At 37.9% G+C, this 25,917-nt stretch overlaps 1 long non-coding RNA gene across 1 annotated transcript in view; it reads right to left on the bottom strand.

Annotated features, from left to right (window-relative positions):
- LOC119625766 (uncharacterized) overlaps window positions 1–25,917 on the bottom strand; it is a 181,476-nt gene that overhangs the window by 95,541 nt on the left and 60,018 nt on the right. Inside the window, exon 2 of the long non-coding RNA XR_005241869.2 lies at window positions 25,802–25,893. This is a non-coding gene — a long non-coding RNA (uncharacterized lncRNA). The remainder of the gene's footprint in view (window positions 1–25,801; window positions 25,894–25,917) is intronic.

Below are 25,917 nucleotides of genomic sequence, written 5' to 3'. Positions count from 1 at the left end.
TCCCGGCCAGGTGTGGGATATGATCTCCTGGTGTGCCTGTTTGCTTAAAGTGCAGTATTGGGGTGGGAGTTACCCGATTTTCCAGGTGTTGTGTGTCTCAGTTCCCCTGGCTAGGAAAAGGGATTCCCTTCCCCCTTGCGCTTTCCAGGTGAGGCAATGCCTCGCCCTGCTTCAGCTCTCGCTGGTCGGGCTGCAGCAGCTGACCAGCACCGATCGTCTGGCACTCCCCAGTGAGATGAACCCAGTACCTCAGTTGAAAATGCAGAAATCACTGGTCTTCTGTGTAGCTCGCGCTGGGAGTTGGAGACTGGAGCTGTTCCTATTTGGCCATCTGGCTCCGCCCTCCGTAAATTCTTTTTTTTTTTTTTTTTTTTTGAGACGGAGTCTCGTTCTGTCGCCCAGGCTGGAGTGCAGTGGCGCAATCTCGGCTCACTGCAAGCTTCGCCTCCCAGGTTCCCACCATTCTCCTGCCTCAGCCTCCCAAGTAACTGGGACTACAGGCGCCCACCACCACACCTGGCTAATTTTTTGTATTTTTAGTAGAGACGGGTTTCACCATGTTAGCCAGGATGGTCTTGATCTCCTGACCTCGTGATCCACCCGCCTCAGCCTCCCAAAGTGCTGGGATTACAGGCGTGAACCACCGCGACCAGTCTACATGAGTAAATTCTTTAGTGTTGATTTGTGAGATTTCGGTGCACCCATCACCCGAGCAGGTGTACAGATACACTGCACCCTATTTGTAGCCTTTTATCCCTCGCCCCTCCCTCTCTTCTCTACAACTCCCTAAAGTCCACTGTATCATTTTTATGCCTTTATGTCCTCATAGCTTAGCTCCCACATATCAGTGAGAACATGTGATGTTTGGTCTTCCATTCCTGAGTTACTTCATTTAGAATAATAGTCTCCATCTCATCCAGGTCACTGCAAATGCTGTTAATTCATTCTTTATTGTGGCTGAGTAGTATTCCATTATATATATGGAATACTTCGCCATGTTACAATGCTGGTCTTGAACTCCTGGGTTCAAGTGATCTACCTACCTTGGCCTTCCAAAGTGCTGGAACTACAGGTGTGAGCCTGGCATATCTATCTATATCTATATCTATCACAGTTTCTTTATCCACTTGTTGATTGATGGGCATTTGAGTTGGTTCCACATTTTGCTATTGTGAATTGTACCACTATAAACATGAGTGTGCAAGTATCTTTTTCAAATAATGACTTCTTTTCCTCTAGGTAGATACCCAGTAGTGGGACTGCTGAGTCAAATGGTAGTTCTACTTTTAGTTCTTTAAGGAATCTCCATACAGTTTCCCATAGTGGCTATACTAGCTTACATTCCCACCAGCAGTGTAGAAATGCTCCCTGTTCACCACATCCATGCCAGCATCTACTTTTTAAAATTTTTTGATTATGGCTATTCCCACGACATTACATTCTGCTAGCCTAGAGGTCTTAGTTCCAGAGGGAGGTACATTGCCACCAGGAGACACAACAACGATTCCATTAAACTGGAAGTTAAGATTGCAAGCTGGACACTTTGGGCTCATCCTACCTTTAAGTCAACAGGCTAAGAGGGGAGTTGCAGTGTTGGCTGGAATGACTGACCCAGACTATCAAGACGAAATCAGTCTACTACTCCACAAGGGAGGTAAGGAAGAGTATGCATGGAATACAAGAGATCCATTGTTGTCTCTTAGTATTACCATGCCCTGTGATTAAGGTCAATGGGAAACTACAACAGCTCATTCCAGGCAGTACTACAAATGACCCAGACCCATCAGGAATGAAGGTTTGGGTCACCCCATCAGGAAAAAAACCACGACCTACTGAGGTGCTTGCTGAAGGCAAAGGGAATGCAGAATGGGTAGTGGGTAGTAGAAGGAGGTAGTCATCAATACCAGCTAAGACCATGTGACCAGTTGCAGAAATGAGGACTGTAATTGTCTTGAGTATTTCCTCCTTCTTTTGTTAAAAACATGTTTGTGCATATATACACTTGTACTAAGAAAATATCTTCATTTTATTTTTTTCCTATATTTTGTGACATGAGATTCGTTAACTTCATATTAGCATTTAAGTATTGTTAATTTTATATAATAGCATTTGGATTGGGGATTGGTGCATTTCTGGTTGTACAAAGGATAGTTGCTATACGTTAGGCATAATTATGATCTTATTATTGTGTTTATTAGAAGATTATGATCTCAGGAGATGTGCATGGGTTCAAGTTGACAAGGTGTGGACTTGTGATGTTTGATACTGAGTGTCAACTTGACTGAAGGATGCAAAGTATTGATTTGGTGTGTGTCTGTGAAGGTACTGCCAAAAGGGATTAACATTTGAGTTAGTGGACTAGGAAAGGCATACCTACCCATAATCTGGGTGGGCACCATCTAATTAGCTACCAGTGTGGCCAGAATTGAAAGCATCAGAAGAACATGAAGAGACTAGACTGGCTTAGCATTCCAGCCTACATCTTTCTGATGCTGGATGTTTCCTGCCCTCAAACATGGGACTCTAAGTTCTTTGGCTTTCGAACTTGGACTGGCTTCCTTGCTCATCAGCTTGCAGACGACCTATTGTGGGACCTTGGGATCATGTGAATTAATACTCCTTATTAAATACTCCTTATTAAACTCATATATATATCTCCTAGTAGTTCTCTCCCTCTAGAGAATCCTGACTAATACAAAGATCCATTTCATTCTCCTACACATGGCTTGCCAATTATCCCAGCCCCATTTGTTGTATAGGATATCCTTTCCCCATTTCTTGTTTCTGTTTGGTTTGTCAAAGATCAATTGAGTGTAAGTATTTGGCTTTATTTCTTGGTCCTCTGTTCTGTTCCATTGGTCTATGTGCCTATTTTTACACCAGTAACATGCTGTGTTGGTGACTATAACCTTATAGTATAGTCTGAAGTCAGGTAATGTGATATCTCCAGATTTGTTCTTTTGGCTTAGTCTTGCTTTGGCTATGTGGGCTTTTTGGTTCCATATAAATTTTAGGATTTGTTTTCTTAGTTCTGTGAAGAATGGTGATGGTACTTTGATAGGAATCACATTGAATTTGAAGATTGTTTTTAACAGTATGATCATTTTCAAAATATTGTTTCTATCCATCCATGATCATGGGATGCCTTTCCATATGTTCATGTCATCTATAATTTCTTTCAGCTGTGTAGTTTTCCTTGTAGATATCTTTCACCTCCTTGGTTAAGTATATTCCTAATGATTTTTTTTTTTTTTTTTTTTTTTTTTTTTTTTTTTTTTTGGTGTAGCTGTGTAAAAGCAGTTAAGGTTTTGACTTGATTCTCAGCTTGTTCACTGTTGGTGGATAGCAGTGCTACTGATTTGTTTGTACATTAATTTTGTACCCAGAAGCTTTACTGAACTCATTTATCAGTTCTAGGAACTTTTTGGATGAGTCTTTAGGGTTTTCTAGCTATGTGTTCATATCATTGGCAAACATCACAGTTTGACATTCTGTTTACCTATTTGGATGTCATTTCTTCTTTCTTTTGTATGACTGCTCTGGCTTGGACTTCCAGTGCTATTTTGAATAGAAGTGGTAAAAGCAGGTATTTTTGTCCTATTTCAGTCCTCATGGGGAATGTTTTCAACTTTTCCCCATTCAGTATAATGTTGACAGTCATGGACGGCTTTTATTACCTTAAGGTATGTCCCTTCTATGCTGATTTTGTTGGTTTTTAATCATAAAGGATACTGGATTATGTCAAATGCTTTTTCTGTGTCTATTGAGATAATCATGTGATTTTTAATTCTGTTCATGTGTTATATCACATTTATTGACTTGCATATGTTAAACTGAGAGGTGGCAACGTGCTGGCAGACCTCACTCGCTCTCAGTGCCAACTTGGCCTCGGCGTCTGCTCTGGCCATGGTTGAGGAGCCCTTCAGCCTGCTGCTGCACTGGGGGAGCCCCTCTCTGGGCTGGCCAAGGCTGGAGCTGGCTCCCTCTGCTTGTAGTTAGGTGTGGAGGGAGAGGCATGGGCGGGAACTGGGGCTGCATGCAGTGCTCATGGGCCAGGATGAGTTCCGGGTGGGCGTGGGCTTGGCTGGCCCTGCACTCGGAGCAGCTGGCCGGTGCTGCCAGCCCTGGGCAGTGAGGGGCTTAGCACCTGGGTCAGCAGCTGTGAAGGGTGCACCGGGCCCCCTAGCACTGCCAGCTTGCCCACGCCACCCTCAAATTCTCGCTGGGCCTCAGCTGCCTCCCTGCAGGGCAGGGCCCAGGACCTTCAGGCTGCCATGCTCAAGCCACCCACTGTCCGTGGGCTCCCACACAGCCTGAGCCTCCCTGAATGGGTGGCGCCCCCTGCTCCTTGGTGCCCAGTCCCATCAACCACCCAAGGGCTGAGGAGTGTGGGTGCATGGCGTGGGACTGACGGGCAGCTCTGCCCATGGCCGTGGCATGGCATCCACTATGCAAAGCCAGCTGGGCTCCTGAGTTGGGTGGGGACTTGGAGAACTTTTATGTCTAGCTGGAGGATTGTATATGCACCAGTCAGCATTCTGTGTCTAGCTCAGGGTTTGTGGATGCACTAGTCAGCACTCTGTATCTAGCTAATCTGGTAGGGACTTGGAGAACTTTTATGTATAGCTAGAGGATTGTAAATGCACCAATCAGCACTCTGTGTCTAGCTTAGGGATTGTAAATGTACCAATCAGCACCCTGTCAAAACGGACCAATCACCGCTCTGTAAAATGCACAAATCAGCTCTCTCTAAAATGGACCAATCAGCAGGATGTGGGTGGGGTCTATAAGGGAATAAAAGCAGGCTGCCCGAGCCAGCAGTGGCAAGCCGCTGGAGACCCCTTTCACACTGTGGAAGCGTTGTTCTTTGGCTGTTTACAATAAATCTTGCTGCTGATCACTCTTTGGGTTCACACTGCCTTTATGAGCTGTAACACTCACTGGAAAGGTCTGCAGTTTCACTTTTGAAGCCCGCGAGACCATGAAACCACCACGGAGAAGTAACAACTCTGACGTGCTGCCTTTAAGAGTTGTAACACTCACTGTGAAGGTCTGCAGGTTCACTCCTGTCAGTGAGACCATGGACCCACCAGAAGGAAGCAGCTCCAGACACATCTGAACATCTGAAGGAACAAACTCAGAACACAACATCTTTAAGAACTGTAACACTCACTGCAAGAGTCAGCAGCTTCATTCTTGCAGTCAGTGAGACCAAGAACCCACCAATTCTGGACACAAAACCATCCCTGCATCCCTAGTATGAAACCCACTTGATCATGGTGGATTGTCTTTTTGATATGCTGTTGGATTTGGTTAGCTAGTGTTTTGTTGAGAATTTTTGCATCTATGTTCATCAGGATATTAGTCTGTAGTTTTCTTTTTCTTTTCTTTCTTTCCTTCTCTCTCTGTTTCTTTCTTTCTCTCTTTCTTTTTTATGTTGTCACGTCCTTTCCTGGTTTTGGTTTTAGGGTGATACTGGCTCATAGAATGATAGAGAGGATTTACTTTTTCTCTATCTTGTAGAATAGTGTCAACAGGATTGGTACCAATTCTTCTTTGAATATCTGATAGAATTCAGCTGTGAATTTGTCTGGTCTTGGAATTTTTTTGTTGGCATTTTTAAAAAGTTACCATTTCAATCTTGGTGCTGAATATTGGTCTGCTCAGTTTCTATTTTTTTCCTGGTTTAATCTAGGAGGGTTGCATATTTCTAGAAATTTATCCATCTTCTCTAGGTTTTCTACTTTGTCTGTTTAGAAGTATTCATAATAGCCTTGAATGATCTTTGGTATTTCTGTGTTATTGGTTTTAATATCTCCCGTCTTGTTTCTAATGGAGCTTATTTGGATATTCTTTCTTCTTGGCCAATCTTGCTAATGGTCTATCAATTTTGTTTATCTTTTCAAAGAACCAGCCTTTTGTTTCATTTGTCTTTTGTGGTTGTTTTTTTGTTTGTTTCAATTTCATTTAGTTCTGCTGCACTGATCTTTGTTGTTTCTTTTCTTCTCCTGGGTTTGGTTTGTTTTTGTTTCTGTAGTTCCTTAAGGTGTGAACCTAGATCATCTAGTTGTGCTCTTTCAGACTTTTTGATGTGGGCCTTTAAGGCTATGAACTTTCCTCTTACCACTGCTGTATCCCGGAGGTTTTTGTTTTGTTTTGTTTTTGTTTTTGTTTTTAGATGAAGTCTTGTTCTGTTGCCAGGCTGGAGTGCAGTGGTGTGATCTCGGCTTACTGTTACCTTCACCTGTCAGGTTCAAGCGATTCTCCAGCCTCAGCTTTCTGAGTAGCTGAGACTACAGGCCACGATGCCCAGCTAATTTTTTGTATTTTAGTAGAGATGGGGTTTCACCATGTTGTCCAGGATGGTCTTGATCTCCTAACCTCATGATCTGCCCACCTCAACCTCCCAAAGTGCTGGGATTACAGGTGTAAGCCACCCCACCTAGCCTCCCAGAGGTTTTGATAGGTTGTGTCACTATTATTCAGTTCAAAGAAATTTTTAGTTTCCATCTTGATTTCATTGTTGACCCAATGATCATTCAGGAGCAGATTATTTAATTTACATGTGTGTGTATAGTCTTGAGGGTTCCTTTTGGAGTTAATTTCCAATTTTATTCCACTGTGGTTTGAGAGAGTACTTGGTATAATTTTGATTTTCTTGAAATATATTGAGACTTTTAAATAACCGATTATATAAGTCTATCTTGGAGAATGCTGCATGTATTGATGGATAGAATGTATATTCTGCAGTTCTTCATTAGAATGTTCTGTAAATATCTGTTAAGCCCATTTGTTCTAGAATATAGTTTAAGTTCATTATTTCTTTGTTGACTGTCTAATGCTGTCTGTGGAGTATTAAAGTCCCCCACTATAATTGTGGTGGCATCTATCTCATTTGTTAGGTCTAGTAGTAATTGCTTTATAAATTTGGAAGCTCCAATGTTAGATGCATATATATTTGAGATTGTGATATTTTCCTGTGGACTGTTTCTTTTATCATTATGTAATGTCCCTCTTTGTCTTTTTTTAAACTGTTGTTGGTTTATAGTCTGTTTTGTCTGATAGAAGAATAGCTACTCCTGCTTGCTTTTAGTGTCCATTTGCATGGAATATCTTCCCCCATTTCTTTACGTTAAGTTTATATGAGTCCTTATGTGTTAGGTGAGTTTCTTAAAGACAGCAGATACCTGGTTGGTGGATTTTTATCCATTGTGTCATCTGTATCTTTTAATTGGAGAATTTAGGTCATTTACATTTAATGTTAGTATTGAGAAGTTAGGTATTGTTTTGTTCACCCTGCTAGTTGTTGCTTGAATACCTTTTTCTTTTAAATTGTGTTATAGTTTCATAGATCCTGTGAGATTTATGCTTCAATGAGGTTCTATTTTGGTGTATTTTAGGTCTTATTTCAAGACTTACAACTCCTTTTAGCATTTCTTGTAGTGCTGACTTGGTGGTAGCATATTCTCTCAGCATTTGCTTGTCTGAAAAAGACTACCCCTCTTTCATTTATGAAGCCTAGTTTCACTGCATACAAATTTCTTGCCTGATAATTATTTTGTTTAAGAAGGCTAAAGATAGGACCTCAATCCTTTCTGTCTTGCAGAGTTTCTACTGAGAAATATGTGTTAATCTAATAGGTTTTTCTTTTTAGGTTATCTGATCCTTTTACCTCACAGCTCTTAAGATTATTTTTTTGTCTTGACTTTAGATAACCTGAAAACTATGTGCCCAGGTGATAATCTTTTTGTGATAAATTTCCTGGATGTTTTTTGAGCTTCTTGTGTTTTAATGTCTAGATCTCTAGCAAGACCAGGAAAGTTTTCCTTGATTATCCCCTCTAATAAGTTTTCCAACCTTTTAGATTTCTCTTCTTCCCCAGGAACATCTATTATTCTTACGTTTGGTCATTTAACATAATCTTAAATTTCTTGGAGGCTTTGTTCATTTTTAAAATTTCTTGTGCTTGTCTTTGTCAGATTGGGTTTGAAAGCCTTGTCTTCAAACTCTGAAGTTCTTTCTCCTACTTGTTCTAGTCTATTATTGAAACTTTCCAGTGTATTTTATATTTCTCTGTGTGTCTTTCATTTCCAGAAGTTGTGGGGGGTGGGTTTTGGTTGGTTGGTTGTTTGTTTTTACTTTATGATATCTATTTCTCTGGAAAGTTTTTTTATTTATATTCTATATTGTTTTTTAAAATTTCTTTTAAGTTGATTTTTACCTTTCTCTGGTACCACCTTGAGTAGCTTTATAATTAACCATCTGAATTCTTTATCTGGCAATTCAGAGATGTATTCTTCGTTTAAATTCATTGTTGGAGAGCTAGTGTAATCTTTTGGAGGATGTTATGGAACCTTGTTTTTTTATATTACCAGAATTACTTTTCTGGTTCCTTCTCATTTTGGGTAGACTTTCAGTGAAAAGATCTGGAATGCAAAGGCTTCTGTTCAGATTCTTTCATCACATGGGTCGATTCTTTGATGTGGCACTCTTCCCCTTCCCCTAGGAATGGGACTTCCTGAGAGTCAGACTGCAGTGATTGTTATTGCCCTTCTGGGTCTAGAAACTCATTGGGGCCACTGGTCCTGGGCTAGTGCTGGGGACTGTCTGCAAAGAGTCCTGTGATGTGATCTGTCTTCAAGTCTCCCAGACATGGATACAAGCACCTGCTCTGCTGGAGGTGGCAGGGAAGTGAAATGGGATCTATGGGAGTCCTTGGTTGTAGTTTTGTTTAGTGTGCTAGTTTTCTCAAATGCTGAGTTTGCTAGCAGTAAAATTGTCACATGGACAGACTCAAGAACTCTGGTTAGTCAGGATGCTGTAGGTGCTGAAATTAGTTGTTGTTTTCTCCTTATGTGAAACAGGGTTCTGTTGTATACAATGATTCAGACAAATACTTCTCTTATATGTGTATGTGTGTGTGTGTGCATATATATATATATAGAGAGAGAGAGTGAGTTTGATGTGTCTTTGTCTGGCTGCAGTATCAGGCTAGTTAGTACTGACTTCCTAGAATAAGTTTCGAAGTAGTCCCTCTGTTGTATTTTTTAGAATAATTTCATTAGGACTGTTATTTATTTTTCTTTAATCATTTGGTAAAATTCATCAGTGAAGCCATTAGTTTCTAGGCTTTTCTTTGATGGGAGACATTTTATTAGGCTTCAATCATGTTACCTGCTGTTGGTTTGTTCAGGCCTTTTATTTCTTCATGGTTCAATCTTGGTAAGTCATATATGTTTAGAAATTTATCCATTTCTTCTGGGTTTTCCAATTTATTGTCATATAATTGCTCATAGTAGCCCCTAACCATCCTTTGAATTTCTGTGATATCAGTTGTAATGTCTCCTTTTTTATCTCTGATTTTATTTATTTGGGTCTTCTGTCATTTATTCTTCTTCTGGCTAAAGACTTGTCAATTCTGTTGATCTTTTCAAAAAGCAGTTTTTCATTGAATCTTTGTGTTCCTTTATTTCAATTATATTCATTGGTGCTCTGATCTTTTTATTTCCTTCCTTCTACTAATTTGGGGTTTGCTTGCTCTTGCTTTTCTAGTTCTTGAAGATGCATTGTTAGGTTGTTAATTTGACATTTTTCTACTTTTTTGATGTAGGCATTTATAGCTATAAATTTTCCTCTGAGTATTCATTTCACTGTATCTGACAGATTTTGGTATGTTTTGTCTTCATTATCATTTATTTAGATATATTTTTCAATTTTCATCTTGATTTCTTCATTGAGACACTGGTCATTTAGGAACATACTGTTTAGTTTCCATATGTTCTTATAATTCCAAAATTCTTTTTTTTATTGATTTCTTCATTTATTCCACTATGGCTAGAGGAGATAATTGATATTATTTTATTTCTTTGACTGTTTTAAAACTTACTTTTTACCTAACATATGGTCTGTCCTTGAGAATAATTCATGCATTGAGAAGAATATATATTCTTCAGCCATTGGATGAAATGATTTGTAAATATTTGTTGGGTCAGTTTGTTCTGTAGTACACATTAAGTCTGATGTTTCTTTGTTGATTGGGGTCAATCTCTATAATCATTTCTAAGAATATTTGCTTTCTCTCTATATATGTATCTGAGTGCTGTAGTGTTGGTGCATATATATTTACAACTGTTACATCTTCTTGCTGAATTTACCCTTTTATTATTATATAGTAATCTTTTTGTCTCTTCTTATAGTTTCTGTTTTGAACTCTATCTTGTCTGATATAAGTATAGCTACTCCTATTCTTTTTTGGTTGCGATTTGCAGGTAATATCCTTTTCCATCCCTTTATTTTTAGTTTATGTGCGTCTTTTTAGGTAGAGTGTATTTCTTGTAGGGAACAGATCATTGGATCCTGGTGTTTCATCCATTCAGCCACTTTGACTTTTGATTGGAGAGGTTAGTCTATTTACATTCAATGTTACTACTGATTGATAAGGACGTCTGCCATTGTCTTATTTGTTTTCTAGTTGTTTTGTGGTCTTCTCTTTCTTCCTTTTTAAACTTTTTTCTTAAAAACTAAGACACAAACATACACATTATCCCAAGCCTACACAGGGTCAGGATCATTGATATCACTGTCTTCCACCTCCACATCTTGTCCCATTGGAAGGTCTTCAGGGGCAATATCATGCATGGAGTTGTCATCTCCTATGATAACAATGCCTTCTTCTGAAATATGTCCTGAAAAATCTGAGGCTGTTTTGCACTTAACATATGCATATATAAATGAGTATGCTCTTAATGAGTAAAAAGTACAGTAAATACATAAACAAGTTACATAGTCATTATACTGTTATTAAGTATTATGTAATAATTATAGGTGATAGACTTTTATATGACTGGCATGCAAGTTTCTTTTTGCCAGCTTCGCTGCAAACATATGAGTAATATTTTGTACTATGACATTAAGGTGGCTACAGTGTCACTAGGTGATAGGAATTTTTCAACTCTATTATAATCTTACGGGGTCAACATCATATATGCAGTTTGTCATTGACTGATACATGGTTGTGTGATTTATGACTATATATGTATTGGGTTGGTGCAAAAGTAATTGCAGTTTCTGCTATTACTTTTAAGTTCCTTTTCACCTCTTTCTTCTCTCCTGCTATTTAGTTTGAAAATAACATACCATTGAGTTTAAACACTGTGAACTAGCATATTTGTTGAAAATTTTGATTTATCTAAAAGAAAATTATTGAATGCCTACCAATTATCAGGCATTGCTCTGAGTTCTTGGGAAGCAACAGTAAACAAAACAGATCTCTAACCTGTGGTGCTTACATATACGTACTCACAAACATATATATTTACAAATAAATATAACAAATATCTAAATTATATATAATGTTGGAAAATGATAAATGCTGTGGGAAAAACAGAAAAGACAGCCATTTCATATGGGAAGTAGAGGCAGATTACAATTTTAAATAAAGGGATTAGGACAGACTTCATTAAGAGGGTATTATTTTTGCAAAATTCAAAGAAGGAAGAAAATTAGTCAAGAGGATACCTAGAAGAAGATGGTCTCGGGAAAACAAAATAACTTGTACAAAGACCCTGAGTTGTAAGTATGCTAGTGCTGTTGAGACAGAGCAAGGAGACCAGTGTAGTTAGAAAAGTGTAAGTGAGGTATAGAGAAGTAGGGAAAAAAAAGTCAGAGAAGAAAAGGATGATCATCCTGGCCTTGGAAGCCAGTATAAGGAGTCAAGCTTTCATTCTTACTGAAATGGAAGCCATTGTTGTGCTTTGAGCAGTGATGTGACATTATCAGTCTAGTCTTTTAGAAGTATTTCTCTGGCTGCTTCATTGAGAATAGAAAATAGGGGCAAAGAGAGAAACAGGGAGACCAGTGTGGAGGCAAGGGATGATGAAACAGGGTGGTAGCAGTGATGGTGGTGAGAAGTGGTCAGGTATATAACCTTATGCCTTTCATACAGTTTTTCACTGCAATCAGACTTTCTAGAAAGTATGCAGACCATGTCTCTTTTGATCACAGTTGTTTCCCTGAGTTCCTGGTATAAGAGCAGATAGATAGTAAGCACTTAATAATATTATATTTTAGATATAGAATAAGTTTTTAGAAAAAAACTAGCTATTACTTGTCAAGTATATGATCTTACTTATTTTACACAAAGTTCTCATGTAAACCTCAGCACACCCCCGTGCAGTTAGTGCTATTATTATTTCCACTTTACTGATTAGGTAGCTGAAGCACAGAATGGTTACAAACTTACCCAATCCAGTCAGTGGCAGAGCTGAGACTTTAGGTCATCTGATTTCAGGGTATCTGTTCTTAACACCATGCAACACTGCTTTAAAAAACTGTAAGTCACAATTCACTATAATTCTTGGATTCCAAAATATGAGATTTTATGCTTGGCGTCTGTTCATTTTCATAACTGCAGAAACATGATAGGTAAGGTACACACAGACACTAAGATAAAATGTACTTTCTTTGTGAAATTAATCACCCACACTAAGAAAATCTAAAATGTGCCATAAAAAGAAGCAAATTGTCGGTGATAGCATTTGAAATTGTACCTTTTATTTTTATTCAGTCTGGAATATGTTGGAATAGAAAATGTACCATGAGCAATTTGTTGTCTAAAACACTAAAGTGGCTTTCTGGCAAACTAAGATAATACATCTCCTCATGTAAATTTTATTTGAATGCATAGAACTCTTACATTTAAACTTAGTAGTGCTACATTTTTCCAACTCTGTTAGTGGTGCATTTTTAAGATATATGACTAAAGAATCCAATTATACAACTCAGGGCACAATGAACATCCAAAAAAGGGCTTTAGAAATGCAGCAGACCTTACTTTTAGCTCTAAAAGGAAAAAACTAAAGCCACACAATTGAGGATTAATGAACCATATGCAAAATTTAGGGAATAATTTATTTAGCAAAATAGAGTACATGAAAGAGGTATGTGAAAAATTAGCACTGCCATTTCTGGAGGGTTTAATATTGTGGTAAAATTGAAATACAAAAGGGGATGTACAGTTGGTTAAGAGAGAGAATTTTGTCGGTGGAGAGTAATGATCCAAACACGCTGATGTGTTTTTGATGGCACAGAGCTGTCATGAACTTCCCCAGCTCTATAGAATATTAAGAAATTCCTAGTAAAAGGCTCCTTCGTCTAGAAATCAAGTTAAAAATATAACATGGCTTAAAAGATGCATGTAGAGAACCTGGTAATGTTTGAGAATTTCAATTTTCTGATTTTTAAAATACACATCTTTTGACAAGCATCCTGCATAGTCAGAAATATAACTGTGCCTTGCATTACCAATTAGATGACATCCTGAAAATGTGTCTCAAGAACACGTTTTTCCCCATTGTTCTATTATAACAGATTTACGTTTAAAATGTAAGAACAATTCCCTGAAAATACTTCCATGCATGGTTCATCTATTGTCCCAAATAATTCACCAAAAAAAGAAATCATGGTAGTCAAATATCACTTTTTTGGGTACGCCTTATTAAAACAAAGTGAACTTTACTCAAAAAGCACATCAGCCACAGGAACATCAAATATTAAGATCTGCTTGACACTTAAGATGAAAATCAGAAATCTGCTACCCAGAAATCATGAAAATTTGCTTTCACATACTGCCTGATTAAATACTTTATTCGAAAGAAGACAGCTACATAAGTTGTTAGGAATGACTTCCAGACTTAATTTGAACACATTCACAAATATTCCTTGACTATATTATTTGTACCAAGAAATATTCAAGGCCGTGAGTTGAGGAATTTAAAGATTCCTTCCTTCTTTGAGTTTATTCAGTTAAGTAATGTGTATTTTGCCCAGGCACTTTTCCTTGACTGAGGATATGGTAGTACATAAGATAAAGTACCTGACCTCAAATAGTTGGAGTTGGCAATAAACAAGCAATCAAATAAATAAATATGTATTGGTAACATGAATTTCAGGTGGTGAAAAGTACAACGATGAAAACTAGAGCAACTCTATGGGAGAGTGCCAGCGACAGGGGGGTCTCTATTGTAGATGTGGCTTGCAGAGAGGACCTCGCTGAGGATGTCATTTTCAATAAGACCCGAATGAATGTCATGTGTAAGACCAGGGAAAATACAAGAGAAAAATAGAGTTGCAACCTTGAGGCAGGAATCTGTCTGGCATGCCTAGGCCCAGCAAGAAGGCCAATGTGACTGGAGCAGAAAGAGGAAGAAAGGGAATAGAAACTCTGTGAGGTTGGAGAAGTCACTGGGAGCCAGATTTTATAGCATCATGGTAAAAATTTTGGATTTTGCTATAAACGTGATGAAAAGCTGTTGGCAGTTTGACTGTAGGGACTGACTCTGTCTTATGTTTTATAAGGTCACTCAGGTTGGGATATATTTTTAAGGTAGAGTCAACAGTGCTTGTTGATAAATTGAAATGAGGTCTGCAAAAAAAAAGAGGAATCAAGGGCAATGCCTATGATGTTTTTCTGAGCAACTTGATGACTCTGAATACATATATTGAGATAGGGAGCACTTCAAGAGTTGTGGTTTTGGTGAAGAAGATCAGGAGCTCATTTGTAATGTGCTTAATTTGAGTTGCCTATTAGACATTAAAATAGAGATGTCAAGGAAGTAATTGGGTATGTCTGGATTTTCTGAGATAGCTCCAGATATACATTAGGAAATCATAAGCATAAGCATGATATTTAAAGCCTTAATACAGAAGGAAATTTCCCCAGGAAATCAGTGCAGATAAACAAGGTTTAGAAGTTTGAGACCTCAATGTTTAATGAGAAAACAATGTGAGGCCATAACAACTAATGTTGTAGGAAGAGAACTAGGAAAATACTCGTGGATGTTGAAGGTTGTTCTAATTATCTATTGATGCATAACAAATGATCCAAAAATTTAGCAGCATAAAACAATGCCTATTGTATATGCTTATGATTCTATGGCTCAGCAATTCAGGCAGGACCAAGTAGGCATGGTTTATGTTTGGAACCTTAGCTGGGGTAGCTCAAGTAAGTGAAGATGGCTGGGTCACAAATCTAGGGCCTTAGTTCTTCTATACCCAGTCTCCCAGCATATTAGTTTGGACTCCATGACAGCATGGAGCTCTCAGGGTAGTCAAATGCCTTATGGGGTGGTTTAGGACTCTGAGAGACCAAAGCAGAAGTTGCCGTTCTCTTAAATGTTAGCCCAAACTGGCACAGAGTCCCTTCTGCCATAATTTATTGGTCAAATCATAACATTCAGCCCATATTTGATTAAAGGAGAAATAGACCCCACCTGATAATCTCTAATTTTCCTTGTTCATCTCTCCCACAGTGGTTAACTATTAAAAATTAGTTCACAGTGCAATCATCATTAAAATAGCCATATATACAAAGGAGTTGGGACAGAGGGGGCTGTGTCTGATGGATTAGGAGAAATCTTGACAGAAGGACTTCATTTGGGTTTTAAAGACTAGATGGAGTTTGCTGGATGGAACAGCAGTAGTATGTACAAATGGAAAGTTTCATGGAACAGTACGCTGTGCTAAGGGAATGCAAATGTGCCTGCAGTATGACCAAGCTAGAAAGAGGAAACTTATCCAATAACCACTGGATGTCACTGGAAAGTTTTATTACAAAATTCCTCCTGTCAGTGTGTGGGATCAATCAGTATGAAAAGAATGGACATTAAAAAAATCATATAGGATCATATTGCAATTACAGTTTGGGAAAATACTGTCAGATTAAGTTATGGTTAGTGGGAATCAATAGGATGGGAAAGACTTCAGAGGACTCAGCAAATATAGGATGGAATGATGAATTGCATTTATTTACTTATCCAATCTTTCTAGCACTTATTAGAAGCCTGGCACTGAATTGGGATTTAGAAAAACAAAAATGAATGGTGTGGTTCCTACCCCAGAGGGGCTCACAGTCTTGTGAGTATGATTTTGCCACAGGTTTAGAAAGGCCTGTGGAGACCTGGCGCGGTGGCTCACACCTGTAATCCCAACACTTTGGAAGGCGGAGGTGGGCAGATCACAAGGTGAGATCGAGACCATCCTGGCTAACATGTGAAACCCTGTCTCTACTAAAAATACAAAATAATTAGCCAGGTGTGGTGGCGGGCGCCTGTAGTCCCAGCTACTCGGGAGACTGAGGCAGGAGAATGGCATGAACCTGGGAGGCAGAGCTTGCAGTGAGCCGAGATTGTACCACTGTACTCCGCCTGGGAGACGGAGCGAGACTCTGTCTCAAACAAACAAAAATAATAAAATAAAAGAAGAAGAAAAGGCCTGTGGAATGTCTCAGAGCCTCTCAGTAGGAGCAGAAAAGTTACTGGTGAGTACAGATGCATGTATGTGATCTGCAGAAGCTAGTCAGGATCCAACTTGCATTTACTACATTTCCATGGATGGTTCAGTTGCCTTTTTCTGCCAACTTCTGAGCTATCATCCAAGAGAAATCAGTGTTTGCTTTGCAAGGTAAAACATTGATTTAGCCTTCAGCCTAGATGTTCTCTGCTTGTTGAGCCCCATAGGCAACTTCACATCTACACTTTCATCCTGTCTCTTTCAACTCTATAAAAAAAGAACTTTCCTATTAAACACTGTTACTCTGAACAATCTCTAGCTTTTTACATTTCTAGCCAAGCTGTTTTCAAAATACCTGCTATTTCTTATAGACTCATACGGTTTTTAACCCTTTTGAAATTATATTGAACTAGTCCTACCTTTTGATGTATTCAGTTTAGCAAGTATCAGGGACAGTTTTAAATTGATGCTTCAGTTTGTGGCTTTGTTGTAGACGGAAGATTTGTGGCTGAAAATAGGGCTAAATCCTACTTCTTGAAGTTGCTTATTTTAGAGTCTCTAGAACCAGGCAGGCATGGATTTGATTCTCAAGTTTTTAAAAACTACATGACCTTGACCAAATTAATTCATTTCTCAAAGTCCAAGTCTCCTCAATCTTAAAATGGGTCTAATACATGAGATGGTGTTTGGCTATAATGTGAAAAATACCAAAGACATAATAAGGTACAAAAACAGACACAGTCCTGGGAATACCCAACACCTAGATTTAATGTGTTAATATTTTATTAATTGTTTTTCAGATTTTTATTTATTTATTTTGAGACCGAGTCTCGCTCTGTGGCCCAGATTGGAGTGCAGTGGCATGATCTCGGCTCACTGCAAGCTCTGCCTCCCAGGTTCACGCCATTCTCCTGTCTCAGCCTCCCGAGTAGCTGGGACTACAGGAGACTGCCACCATGTATGGCTAATTTTTTGTATTTTTAGTGGAGACGGGGTTTCACCGTGTTAGCCAGGAAGATCTCGGATTTCCTGACCTCGTGATCCACCTGCCTTGGCCTCCCAAAGTGCTGGGATTACAGGCATGACAGATTTTTAAAAATAAATAAATGATATATATCAAGTGAACAATGTTTTTGAAGTGTAATCATCATTACTTGTAAATCGATTTCACTAATTTTAACTATTGCCAAGTATTTGATTTTATAAATGAAATAAATATGCAATCATTTATCCATTCTTTCTATAATAGACATTAATGTGTTTCCGTTTTTATATTACCAAAAATTCTGCAATAAATATTTCACACATTTCTGTGTGGTCACACATATTTATCTTCTTCTTTCTCCCCATATATATATCTAAATCTTGATGAAGATTCTATTTAGTTTTAAAAGTATGTATCAGAGTGCCTTTGCACTTCTCTATGTGGACAATCATAATATATAGAAGTAATGACTGAACAACTTTTTTTTTTCATTTCTTTGACAGGGACTTCTGGTTGTCTAACCCAAATGCCAATTTTTATATGGGCACCTTGTCACTCTTCTAAAAGACTACATTTTCCAGGCAATTTTGCAACCAGGTGTGACCCTGTGACTTCATTCTGGTCAATGAGATTTAAGCGAAGTGTTGTGTGGGACTTTAGGAAAGCCTCCTTAAATGGGAAAAGGTGAGCTTGTCTTCCTTACTACTACTTCCTGAAATTACCTAAAATGAAAATTCATTGGCTGGGAGTTTACCTTAAACAGAAGGCCATATGCAAAACTCATAGAGCAACAAGATAGAAGTATGGGTCCCTGATCACTTTGAAGCTACCACATCAATCCTGCCTGCCTGCCTCTAGATTCTCATTCCCTCCCTCCCTCCCTCCCTCCCTCCCTTCCTTCCTTCCCTTTCCTTCCTTCCTCTCTCTTTCTCCTCCCTCCCTCCCTCCCTCCCTCCCTCCCTCCCTTCCTTCCTTCCTTCCTTCCTTCCTTCCTTCCTTCCTTCCTTCCTTCCTTCTTTTCTTCCTTCCTTCCGTGAGAGAGAAACTTCTATCTTATTTAAGGTATTATTATTTAAGATTTTTCTGTATGTACAGCTAAAACTAATCCTAATGGATACACTTTCCATTTCTCGTATCTTATCTGTTTTCATTGAGCTATTGTGTTGCCTTTGACCTCCAGGAAAATACTGAATAATAGTGTTCATTGCAACACTCCTTCTATTATTCTTACCTAGAATAGAAATGAATCAAAATCTTCTTCATTAAGTGTGATATTTGAGTTTTTGATATTAGAGTTTTTGTAGATATCGTTTATTAAGGGAGAAGAAAATAAAAAGTACATCTTATCTGTCGTCATTATACTTTATCTCAGTTAAAATCAGAGAAGCAGCCATTAACTACTAGTAGATAGTTGCATACATTAAATCTGACCATATACAAGTTTTTAAAGGCTGTTGCTCTTTTAAAATATTTCTCTTTATTTTTAATGTTATACAACAGGGACATTTATAATCCAAATATAATCCATATGTACATGTAACAAAATAAATCTTATAATAAGATTATAACAAATTAATATAGCATACTAGTGAAATAGCCACAGTTAAAATTCCCATGTCAGAGAATTCCTAGTATTGCTTTGCAACTGACTGTTTGTTTGTTTGTTTGCCTGGCATTACTACAGACAGAAGAAACATACTTTTTCTTAGGAACAAAATATGCTTTTTGGTTCAGTATTCAATTTTTAATGATAGATTTCTGAACTTTGCTTTTAAAAAAGTAGGCTGGATAACTGAACACAAATAAATAACAAAATAAATTTCCAATCACATGGTACCTATAAAGAAGGTGCTGCCTTTATTTTAAAGAAAGAGAAACATTGATTAAAGACTTTTCAGAAAAATAAAGAATAAGGAGGATCAATATCAAGACTTCAAAAGATGGATCAATAGGAAAGATTAATATTTTGATCATTCCAAAATACTTGCTTGTTATAGACACTGCAAAGTAACATCCATCTTTTATTTCTTTTCAGAAGCCGAATACCTGTTAAATGTTATATACATACTCTAACATTTACTTTTAAAGCATGTGCAAATACTTCACAATCTCCTTCTCTTAAAATCCAACAAAGCGCCTGCCCACCCAGGTCTTTTCTATAGTATTTTAAACACACGTCTGAAGTTGTTGGCCATATGTGCTAGAACTCTTAACTGCTGCATTCGTTTGCAGACACAGACAAGATTTGGATTAGCTACCCAATTTAGATTTTGAAAATTGTATGATCTGTGTTCTGAATAGAACCTCAAACCACAATGTTTTATTACACAAAGGATTTGCAGTAATGACCCCATCAAAATATTCACGTTTATAGAAATAGTACTACCAGTATACAAGTTTATTTTTGCTCTTAAATATAGTAATATTGGAATGCATAAGGTTTCAAGTCAGCTGGATCTTTTATATTATGTTCATGTTTCTCATCTCTTGATTCAACTACTTAGAATATAACCTAAAGGAAGCAGATGGTAAGTGAGTGAATAAAGACCTGAATTCTAGTTCCATAATTATTTAGCTAAGTCCCAGAGATTCGTTGGTAAAGTAGGCTTTTTTTTTTCTCTCAGAGATAGTATATATGAATCCTCTCCAAGGGTGTTGATACTAATGATAATCTTCCCTATACAACTCTGTTCAAACAAAGTGCATATTTCAGGAAAAATTACCAGGGTATTTTTGTCATTTTGCAATGAAAACAAATAAGATCATTCCGCTTCCGCAATTGAAAGTTTGCAAACAGAAGTTTGACATTTTATTTCAAGAATTACCTCTTTAAGTCAATCCATACTCTCAGATGACTTGTGGCACCTGTTTATAACATCCAAGGTAGAGCAGATGGGGGTTACTACAGGTGAGACTGAATTTGGGAAACAGGAAAATGCCACAAGATTTATGCACTGACAGATCTGAAATTGAATCATATGAAATTTCAATATTTGACTTTTTGACTTTCAAAATGACAATTTCATTTTGTTCAACCCAACATTAATGGCTAATATTTATTAAGCAGTAAGGGTTTTATATGTTTTCAATTACTTATTCCTCATAACTATGCAGTGTGGCAGTAATTATAGCAACCCTTCCCATGTGAGAGATGATAAAATGAGCCACAAAGGGATCAGAAATGTCCCTCAGGTCACCTAGCTAGTAAGTCTTAAAGCTGGGTTTAGGATCCAGGTGCTCTGGCTTTGATGCCCGGGCTCTTTACCTGCACTACACTGGTTATACACAAAATATAAATAAGGTCAAATTCATATTCCAGTTCTGGATTGCAAAATGCCCCAAATTTCTATCCATTGACCTAAAGGTAAAGCTAAATTCCAGACCCATGTATATGACTTCCCCTTGGACAGCTTCACCTGTATGTACTTCAGATTTTTTCTACTCAACATCTTCAAAAAAAAAAAACACCTTATTCTCTTTGTCCACACTGCTCAGTAGCCCATGCCAGAATTTTACGTTTCTCTTGGACTCCTCCTTAATTTCAAGTTCAATCAATTACCAGGTTCAGTCATATCTATTTCCTTATCTCTTTCGTACCTACCTTCTTCCCTCCACCTCTACAACCAGAATTTCTCACCTGGGCAACTATAATAGGCTTCTATTTTTCTGCCTATGTCGACCATTGGTCTGCCTCAGTTCAATAATCCATCAATCACTGCGTGAATTTTTGAACATGTAAATCTGATCATGTTATACTTCCTCTTTCCTGATGGATAATTTGTATATAACATATTATTTTGCAACTCACTGTTTTTTCCCATTCCTGCTAGTCTCAAGTTCCATGCAGAGAGTATTAGCCTATTACATTTTGTAGTCACACTAATATACATACAATAGTGCTATGTTAAATGTGTGTAAACTGTGATTTATAATCATATTTCTTTATGTAATTGAGGTGCTTGTCACTTAAAGTGTTCATTTCAATTTCTCAAATTATTTGCTTTTGTATTTCTCTACTTTAAAATTATTTCAGGTCATTTGCAGGTACATTACACAGCATGAAATGGCGCCATAGGACTTGTAATTGGCCTAAGGTTTCACTTTATGATTGGGCAGATCAAACTTCTTTGACTTATTAATTCTTATTTCTACTATAAACTGATATTTTTAAGGTTATTGGCATAGCATTTTATATTAACCCCGGTTCTTGTGGGGTTAGACTTTCATTTCTTCAGAACGGACAGATTAAACAAAGTGAAGTCAATTTCTTCACAGTTTCTTATATAATGGTGTCACCGGCATATTGAGCATTTCGCTCATGTGTTCAGATGCACATATTCACAATTGTGTTTGTTATCCACTTACTCCTCACTAGAGATAATAACCTATTTTATTGGAGTGTGCCAGTATGTTGTGATTTGTCATGTAAAACCTAATTTTTAATTAACTATAATTTTACTTTTTCAGTGTGTTGGTTTGCAATATTCCTTATAGCAGAAAATAAGATGAATAAGCTGTCTATGCTTGGGGTCCTTGAGGTGTTCTATAATGTTTAGATCCTTTTGGTTAAATTTCTTTCTTTCTTTCTTTCTTTCTTTTTTTTTTTTTTTTTGAGACAGAGTCTTGCTCTGTCGCCCAGGCTGGAGTGCCATGGTACAATCGAGGCTCACTGCAAGCTCCGCCTCCTGGGTTCACGCCATTCTGCTGCCTCAGCCTCCCCAGTAGCTAGGACTACAGGCTCCTGCCACCACAGCTGGCAAATTTTTTTTGGTATTTTTAGTAGAGACGGGGTTTCACCATGTTAGCCAGGATGGTCTGAATCTCCTGGCCTCGTGATCTGCCCGCCTTGGCCTCCCAAAGTGCTGGAATTATAGGCGTGAGCCACCGCACCAGGCCTTTTTTGGTTAAATTTCATGAGAATTAGAGGTAATGTGGCATTGGAGGAGGATGGCATTGATGTGTCGGGAACTAATAAGAAACAGAGTAGAGACTAGTCTGGCTTCTTTCTGTAAAAAATCCCAGGAAAATAAACAGCACCAGAGCTTTTACTAATGGGTAGGCCTGGTTCTACGAGACAAAGAACATAAGTATCACCCTTCTTCCTCTATAATAATATAGAACTGGTTTATCCAGGTGCCATTGGCATCTCCTTGTCCTTTCTCACTGGCCAGTATCATATCTGAGTTACCCCTAACCACATGAAAAAACATTTTGCTACCCTTCCCACCACATTGAGTTGCAAGTGACCTCTGAGACATCTCAGGCTGTCTGACTGGACACTTCACAGCAATTTCTCCTGTTTGGCTGGACTTAAGGGAATGCTGTGAGGCCAGCCCTCACCCTGGGGTGCACTTGGAAAGTGAGACAAAGTTATTCTGAGATTTCCATCACCTCTACATCACTAGTCCTGCAGTCTGCCTGTAGATGGGGGACAAGGAATAGATTCCTTTCTGACCAACATCTAACTCTTGTATTTTTCCTCTTTTCTTTTAACCCTTTATTTAACATGCTTTATTTAGTCTCAGGGACAGTAAAAACAGGCTTGAGCTAATCATATATTCTTCTAGATCATCTTCCCTTATGCCTTGTCCCTGGCTTTTTATTTTCAAAAATCAGTAATTTAAGAAATAAAAGCTATCCAAATTGAAAAGGAGGAAGTCAAATTGTCTCTGTTTGCAGATTACATTATCTTATGTACAGAAAAACTTAGACTCCACCCAAAACTCTTAGAACTAATAAATTCAGTAAAGTTGCAGGATACAAAAGTAATATAAAAATCAGTAGCATTTTTATACATAATCAACAAACTAGCTGGAAAAGAAATCAAGAAGTCAATCACATTTACAATAGCTACAAAAATACATAGGAATAAATTTAAGCAAGGGTGTGGAAGACTTCTATAAGAAAAACTGAAAAACACTGATGAAAGAAATGAAGAGGATACAAACAAATGGGAAGACATCCTATGCTCACGGATCAGACAAATTAATATTGTAAAAATGATAATACCATCCAAAACAATCTACAGATTCAATGCAATCCCTGTCAACATACCAATGGCGTTTTTCTAAAATTTGTATGGAGCTGCAAAAAACCAGGACTAGCCAAAGTAATCCCTGAGCAAAAAGAAAAAAGCTGGAAGTATCACACTACCAGACCTCAGAATATACTACAAAGCTGTAGTAACCAAAATAGCATAGTACCGGCATAAAAACAGACACATAGACCAATGAAACAGAATAGAGGACCCAGAAATTAATTCACACATCTATAGCTAAATGATTTTTGACAAAGGCAAGAACACTCATTGGAGAAAGAACAATCTCTTCAATAAATGGTGCTGGGAAAATTGAAATTCATGTGCAGAAGAATGAAAGTAAACTCCCACTCCTTACTCTATATAAAAATCAACTCAAAATAGATAAAAGATCCAAGTGTAAGACTTGAAGCTATAAAACTACTTGAGGAAAACAGAAACCTTCAGGACATTGGTCTGGAAAGACATTTTATGAAAAAGACCTCAAAAACTAGGCTGGGCTCTGTGGCTTACATCTGTAATCCCAGCACTTTGGGAGGCTGAGGAGGGTAGATCACCTGAGGTCAGGAGTTTGAGACTAGCCTGGCCAACATGATGAAACCCCATCTCTACTAAAAACACAAAAATTAGCTAGGCATGGTGGCACATGCCTGTAGTCCCAACTACTCAAGAGGCTGAGGCAGGAGAATCACTTGAGCCCGGTAGGTAGAGCTTGCAGTGAGTGGAGATTGTGCCACTGCACTTCAACTCCTGGGTGACAGAGCAAGAATCTGCCTTAAAAAAAAGAAGAAGAAAAAAAAATCCACAGGTAATAACAAAAATAAACACACACGATTATATCAAGCTAAAAGTCTCTGCACAGCAGCGAAGGAAACAATTAACAGAGTGAAAAGGCAGTCAACAGAATGGGATAAAATATTTGCAAACTACTCATTCACAGGGTATTGATATCCAGAATATACAAGGAATTCAAACATCTCAACAGCAAAAATAACAATCAGGTTAAAATATGGGTAAATAATTTGAACAGACATTTCTCAAAAGACATACAAATGACCAACAAATATATGAAACAATGCCCATCAGAGAAACAAATCAAAACCAAAATGAGGTATCATCTTATGCCAGTTAGGACGGCCTGTTAGCAAAAAGATAAAAATTAACAAATGCTAACAAGAATGTGGAGAAAAAGGAACTCTTACATACTGTTGTTGGGAATGCAAACTAGTACAGCCACTATAAAGAATAGTTTGAAGTTTCCTCAAAAAACTACAATAGGACTGCCTATGACCCAGGAATCCCACTATTGGGAATCTATCCAGAGAAAAGGAAATCATTGTTTTGGAGAGACATCTGCACCCCTACATTTATTCACATTTATTGCGGCAGTAGTCACAATAGCCAAGATGTGGAATCAACTTAGGTCTCCATCAACAGATAAATGAATAAAGAAAATATACCATACATATTAGATGAAGTACTATTCAGACATAAAACACAATGAAGTCATTTGTGGCAACATGGATGGGCTGGAGAACATTATGTTAAGTGAAATAAGCCAGAAACAGAAAGTTAAACATTGCATGTTCTTGTTCATATGTGGAAGTTAAAAAAAGTTGATCCCATAAAAGTAAAAAGTAGAACAGAGTGTACCAGAGGCTGGGAAGGGTAGAAGGAAGGGAAAGATAGGGGGAAATTTGTTAAAGGATACAAAATTATAGCTAGATAGAGGGAATAAATTCTACTGTCCTATATCACTGTAAGATGTCTGTAGTCAACACTAATATATAGTTTCCAATAGCTGTAAGGAGGATATTGAACATTCTAACCCAAAGAAATAATGAATACTTGAGATGATGAATATGCTAATTATCCTAATTTTATTTGTATTAGGATTCTCTAGAGGGACAGAATAGGGTAGATACATAAAGGAGATATATGTGTGTGTGTGTGTATATATACATACAACAGATACCCTATCTCTAATAGGGTAGACATATAAAGGAGTTTATTAAGTATGAACTTACATGATCACAAAGTCCCACAATAGGCCATCTGTAAGCTTGAGGAGCAGGAGTGCCAGTCCAAGTCTCAAAATTGAAGAACTTGGAGTCTGATGTTCGAGGGCAGAAAGCATCCAGCAAGGGAGAAAGATGTAGGCTGGGAGGCTAGGCCCATCTTGCATTTTCATGTTTTTCTGCCTGCTTTATATTCGGTGGCAGCTGATTCGATTGTGCCCACCAGATTAAGGGTGGGCCTGCCTTTCCCAGTCCACTGACTCAAATGTTAATCTCCTTTAGCAACATCCTCACAGACACATCCAGGAACAATACTTGCATCCTTCAATCCAATGAAGTTGACACTCAGTATTAACCATCACATCACTGTTCATTCTTTGTATTGAAACACCACTATGAACTCCATGAGTACGTGCAATTATTATTTGTCAATTAAAAATACAAATTTTAAAAAATGTCAAGAATTTGCCTTACCTGCCATTGTCTCTGTTGTGTCATCCCTTCCCAGAGGAGAATAGGTACTGAATATTTTTACTGCTTATTACCGCTTGAAGGAGGAAAGGTAGCTAAAAATATAGAGAAGAAAAACA

This window comes from Chlorocebus sabaeus, chromosome 15 (assembly GCF_047675955.1).
Source record: "Chlorocebus sabaeus isolate Y175 chromosome 15, mChlSab1.0.hap1, whole genome shotgun sequence".
Lineage (NCBI taxonomy): Eukaryota > Metazoa > Chordata > Mammalia > Primates > Cercopithecidae > Chlorocebus > Chlorocebus sabaeus.
The sequence above is the reverse complement of the archived record's forward strand: the minus strand, read 5'-3'. Positions and strand labels throughout refer to the sequence as shown.